This window comes from Amblyomma maculatum, chromosome 6 (assembly GCF_055883805.1).
Source record: "Amblyomma maculatum isolate TAMU_Amacu chromosome 6, ASM5588380v1, whole genome shotgun sequence".
Classification (NCBI taxonomy): domain Eukaryota; kingdom Metazoa; phylum Arthropoda; class Arachnida; order Ixodida; family Ixodidae; genus Amblyomma; species Amblyomma maculatum.
In genome coordinates this window covers 131,849,947-131,856,683 of record NC_139349.1, presented here as the reverse complement: position 1 = coordinate 131,856,683, position 6,737 = coordinate 131,849,947, and positions in this window count along the sequence as shown.

The following is a 6,737-nucleotide window of genomic DNA, read 5'->3' as shown; positions in this document are numbered from 1 at the left end:
CTGCTAGCCAACCTGCGATCGGAGAAAAGATTGGGCTCAAGATATAGACACGCACCTTCTTCCTTTTTTTTTTTTTTTGTGTGCGAAAATTGCCGTTGTGCATACTTTTTTTTTTTGTACCGTTTCTGTTGCCACCAGTCCCCTACCGTTCACTGCTCACATAGTAACGCGCTTCGATGCACTCCAATCAATACGGCAATTTAGAGGCTTCAATCGCAGCTCAATGCTGTTTCAGGTTCTTCAAGACCCAGCTCTCGCATTCCGCAACCAGTACGACTGAATAGGTCCTAAGTCAATTCATTAATTCAGAAATCCAGGCTGATGCAGTGACCCCCCTGGAGGCCCCAACTTATGATCCTTTAAATTCGTCATTCTGACGGTGATGCCAACCTCATTTGATGAGAAAAGTGCACCTCCAGTGGAAAACACGATTTACAGTTCCTGCTCTTGCAACAGCCATATTTTCAAAGGTTACACCTTTAAAAAGGTGGCTGCGTTTCGGAGCATCCGGCCTGGTATTGCACCAACTACGGCCGTCACGTTAAACTGGCCTCACTCGTAGGCTTATTACCTGGCCCCATGACGCTGCACAATTGCTGACTGCTGCGGCCCTGGACTCAGGGTCTGTATCATCGATCTTCTCGATATTTCATTTTAAGCCAAGCCATCCTATTATGCAACAAGCACAGTTTAATAGAATCAGTGGTCGTTTACACTTGTGATAATCCGAATTTCAGAGACAATTACGGTGCTATTCCGGTACAGCTATGATACTGATGCCAGTAGGAGTGTTCAGTTACTCTGTGTACACGGCTGTAGGATGTCTGCTGTTGCCCGTTAGCTGCTACACTCGCATTATCTCCAATGTAAGCTGCAGCGAATTCCTTTTTTCATTCTTCCTTGTGAGGTTTGCCGCGACCTTTGCAGGACTTGTTCGAAAATTACAGCAGCAGGGTTAGCAGAGCCTCTTCCAAGCGCCGAGCCGGGGGACGCCTGTACTCATCCTGGGGGTGTCCAGCGGCGGGTTTCGAACTGACCACCTCCCGCAGCCGATACGGGCGGCCAAACCCGTCGCTGCATATATATATATATATATATATATATATATATATATATATATATATATATATATATATATATATATCGAGAGAGAGAGAGAGAGAGAGAGAGAGAGAGAGAGAGCGAAAGGGTAGAGTGAAGCAGTGAGTGCACTACGAACCACGACGAATAAAATAGGTTTATGCAAGCTTTACGTTGCGCATGACTAGGTTGCTTTAATAACGTTTCGACTGGGAACCAGTGTTCATCAGAGACAAGACTGGTCCCCAGTCTAAACACTAATAAAATGAACCTAGTCATGGTTTGAAGAGTGCGTAAACACACACACACACACACACACACACACACACACACACACACACACACACACACACACACACACACACACACACACACACACACACACACACACACACACACACACACACACACACACACACACACACACACACACACACACACACACACACACACACACACACACACACACACACACACACACACACACACACACACACACACACACACACACACACACACACACACACACACACACACACACACACACACACACACACACACACACACACACACACACACACACACACACACACACACACACACACACACACACACACACACACACACACACACACACACACACACACACACACACACACACACACACACACACACACACACACACACACACACACACACACGCGCGCGCACGCACGCACACAGCTTTATTCCCTTTTATTCCGCCGTCAATTCTCCACTTTCTTTAGTTAAATGACTCGACAGTCCTTTCTCATTTACGAACAATAAAAACGACATAAGCCAAGGTAAATGCATGTCCAGAGAGCTGAGATTATAATTGCGATGCTAAGAGAAAGCAGGGAGCGTGGCTGTTAGCTTGGAAAAGCATGCTGCGCTAATTCAAAACACGAACCAACAGATTAACCTCTACATTCCGCCTGTCACGCTTCAAGTACTGCGTGCACCCTGGTCTATGATAGGAATGTCAAAACAAGATTCCTCGCACTGACGAAGTAGAAGGTCGAATTTTTTTTTTATTTCGTTGGTGTATAATAGCCTTAGCTGCTTATGTGCCATAAAACGAAATAAACACAGGATCTCGTATACGGCTCCGCTGAGAATAAAAACGACACTGGAGTGTATTTTCCACCGTAAATAACTTGGAATCAGCAGATATGAGGTGCCACTGACGACCTAAATATTCGAAGCGCGAACGACGCTTAAAGTATATAGAGCCCCAAAAGCTTGCCCAAAGTGTTTAAGAATGGCTGCAGGAAATGTTGTAAAATGCGCACAGAAAATGTTGAACATGAAGCACATTCTGTATATGATGTCGCAGTTCAACATTCCGGCATTGTATCCATTCATCTTCAGATATTCAACCTACAAACCTGCCTCAGTTTGTTAATATTCATTGCCTGTCATAAGGAACAAAACTACGATACGTTTTTTGTTAACACGCTGAGCTCGCCGAACCGTTATGTGCGCAAATTTAGAGTATCCTTATTATAAATTAAAATCACACTATACATGAAACTTTCAGACGCTCACATAGAAAAAAAAAAAAACGGCTACTGTTTCTTTTACCAATGTAAGCAGATATTAGAGTACGGCGGCCCAGTGACCACTCGTTGGCACCCAAAATTTCACCGTTTTCAGAAGCGCATGACGCATTTCAATACAGTATTTTAGTATCTCCGGGGCAGAAATTGCAACAATAAAAATGACCAGGAATAAACAGAGATCACATAATGATCTCGAATTGCTCAAATGTTGATACACGCTAGCATTGCATGTATTGTTACATACTTTAATGCAACAATATGTAACTGTGGAAGATGGAGGAGCAGTGGGGTTTGAATGCATGTCACTGCATTTGAGGCAAATATTTGGAGGTGAACTGCACGACCACAACTTCAAGGTTCAGAACCCTAAAAATCTGAAGGTGGTGCGCAGGTGTAGCCGAGTAGTTCTTAAGTTAATAGTAAAATGATTAACAATTTTCGGGTCGAAATGGAGCCAATCTGAATGGCTTTCGCAGGCTTCACGCGTATTAGATACTAGTATGAACGAGTGATCTATCTCCGGTACTTCAGGTGATCTTAAAAAATTCCCACTTTACTAGATGTCTGCTCGATTGATATTAGTACACAGTGGCTTAGTTTGGCGATCCGAGTCCCATAATGATCATTTAATTTGATGTTATATCAAATTGTTCCTAAACGCGTTTATTTCTCTATATAATTAAAAGTCACCTATCCAGTTTGCACTTCGCGTTTTCGATAAAAATCTGTCAATTTTGGCTGGAATCTGGAATAAAACGCTACGCCCCTCGAAAAACAAGGCCACCTCGCAGCTTCACGAAACGCGAAATCACATCTGTCTGCAGCTGTGCCGAGCAGCGTAAAACAGATGTAGTGCCCCAGATTGTCGCCAGGGCTTTGAGGGGCATTACAAAAAAAAAATACAAAACTGTAAAGTGAAGAGCGTCTACGTTACAAAAAGGCCTCAAACTGATCGCGAAAGCAGCTCAAAGCGTCTTCATAAAGACCAAAAGTAAGAAAAGACACAAACCTAGACCACAGTGCAACTAGAAACATCTTCAGCTGACAAAAACAAAAAGTAAGACATTCCAGTTTTTGTTTTTTGTTTTTTGTTTCAAGTTGTTCGATTTAAAAGCACTAAGTGGCAACTTGTTCTCTTAAGATGCTTTCAGGAAAATAACTTCTTGTAGGAGTTCTTTTTGCCGACAGTCGGAGCCATGCGCATTGTTTAGTGGTTCTTCCTTTACTCGTAGCATGAGAAGGTTTCGTGGAATCTCCCCCTCCCCTTCCCCCCCCCCCCCCCCCGAAAAAAAAAACAAAAAAACATTAAGTCCCAGCCTGGACGACCAGTGTAGTCTCGTCGACCGGACTAGGGACATGGCTCGAGTCCACGGCTTCCTTGACTGAGGAGGCTTGCCCACCTGGGGTGAACATTTCTCGCCTGCTCTCAATAAAAGTTTATCTTTCTTGAATCTGCAGGAGCCAACTTATCTTCGTTTTAATAGCTATAACAACATCTGTTTTTCTAGCCTAAGACAAAAACGTAGAGCTCAGTCTCTAATATTTCCCTTGCATAAGCCTTTCAGCCCTTCCTTTAATACTTTAGAGCTTTTACGTGCCCTCCATTTTTCCATGTTCCAACTACCTTACAAAAGCTTTATATGGTAAGAGTTTTGTACCAATGAAAGCTATTCAATGTTCGTTTGACAATGAAAAGATAACGTTTGAAAAAGCAGGTGTACTAATCGTATATGATAAATGAACTGACCCTGATAGCTTAATTTATTTCTAAAGGTTGCTCTAGGCATTTGTATTTGTGAATACGTGTAGTAGAGCTATTGCCAAGAGAATAAGTAAATAAGATTATAGGTTTATTTGTCCTGCCAGACAGCAGAATAGCTTTCTATTTTTCTGGTTTAATTTTCACAGCACATTCTTCGTAGCAGTTTTCAGTCGCCTCAAAAGCCACGTGTAGACAGCAAGACGTTCAGAAAAGCACGGTACTTGTTCCATAGATTTGCAAGTGGAGCAGTTTTGCAATAACCAGGCCCGCGTTTTTGAAAACTAAAATTGGTGCGTTTGGGCCGAAATCACACGTTAAAGCAGGATAAATTGCTTTGTTGTATTCCAAACGTTCATCAATAGAAAAAACGCTAGGCTGCAATTCGTTCAACCGAAGTTCATGCGCGTTTGAAAAGCGATTCGAAAACAATTTGCTTATTCAAAACATTTATTCAGATAGCCATTGTTCATGTGATATTGATTCAAGCGTGCATGCGTAGAAGTTTATGCAAGCGACCACTCCTTCATAGGAACCTTCGTAGTCATTGAAAATAAACTAGGAATCGATGTTTTCTGCCAATATTTTTGGGTACCCTTACTTTAATCCAACAGTGGTACATGCTGAAAGGAGGGGTATAAATTTAGATGCTGATCAACTATGCCACCGGCTGCTTGTTTACTGCTTCAGAGGAAACATACTGTTCGTTAAGTAGTCAGTTAAATAGATGAGCAAGAATTTTTCATTCGCTTTACTGCAGGCATATTTATCAAGACCACCCCAAGAAATGAAGGTTAATCAGCACGCCGAACCGAAAGTGCATTTTAGTGCAAATGCACTATTTCACGAGGTCGAATCTGGCCTTCAGGATGTGCGCAACAGATACTGCGCTTTTCCTTTCCTGTAAGCAATTAATATTATATTATTCAGGTGTCCACTAAGAGCGTGACAGATACTGCGCCTTTCCTTTCCTGTAAACTAACTGCTATTGTATGCGTTAGTAGAGTATGGAAAATAATAAATAATGAAGATGGTAATTAATAACAGATACAATTAAATAATTATCCATGATAATTAGTGGTACAACAGAATTTGAAAACTAAAATTAAAGAGAAAAATAAAGTTTCCTGTAAACCAGTTACTATTGCATGCGTTAGTTCCTAGAGCGTAACCAATTCGAAATATTAAGCAAAAAAAAAATACCGACCAACAGCGAAACTGAATTAAACCGTGATTTCGCAAGTTTAACCGGTTTAACCGTGGTTGAAGCCCTGCTTATCTTTTTCTTTTTTTTTTCTTAGATCTGACGCTGGAAATTAAGCGATGCTTATTTATAATAGGCACAACTAATCATTGCTTTCTCATAGAAATGCAGCCGGGACTGACTTCGCATAAGTGTCCGCCTAAATTAAAAAGCCGGCGAGGCAAGTTTTAAAAAACGCGGGCTAGTACTCTATACTTCCACCAGCTGTTCACTTTGGCGCGAGTTCTGGTTCCGAAAGCCCCGCCGACGCGCGACGGAGCTCGTGAGGAAGGTCACGTGACCCCTCCTCTCAGCGTTGCCAGAGCACAGCGACTGGCGAGCGGGAGCAACGGATCTGCGAGGAGGAGACCGTGGAGGCAAGGAGGAGAGTTGCGCGCGAAAGCGTGCGCTCGAGCTACGGAAGAGCGAAACCGGGCAGTGCGGCAGCGTATAGTAAATACGTGGTTGGTTTCGGGCTCGGCTTCTCTGCAGCCAGGCACGTGCGATTAACCACCTCGTAACTCGCGCGCCCCTGGCGAAGACGGAGAGAACAGAACGTTGTGAAGCGCTGCAAATCGCAATTAGCGCACAAGTCTTGGAAGCCTTCATTTCGCGTCCTCTACGGCGTGCGTGTTCGTTCTAGTGGCCAGAGCTGCTCGGATTTGGAGAGCGTGGGTTGAGCGCTCGCGTGAGCTTCTTTTTCCCGCTGCGCGAAACCACCGTCGTAGCAGCAGAGATCACAGCGTTCTTCGCGGCTACGAAGAGGATTGCTTACTGGAAAGGAGTCAACGGCTAGGAGCGTCGCCTTTGTCTTCGATCATTCTGCCTTTGCCTGCCGTGGTGTGTGAGTGAGTGCGCGTGGTCATTGTGATACGGGAGTAGACTCAGCGGAGGTGCGGCAACAACGGTAGCAACAATTTGGAAAGCGGAGCTGGCTAGAGCTTCTTGTGCAGCTCAGCTTTGACAGTGATATCTAGAAAGCAGCGAGACACCACACGCAGGCGCATACAGCTGTTCATCTTTTGAGCATCAGGAAAACAACATCGAAGCAACAGACCCCAGCCCAGACGCG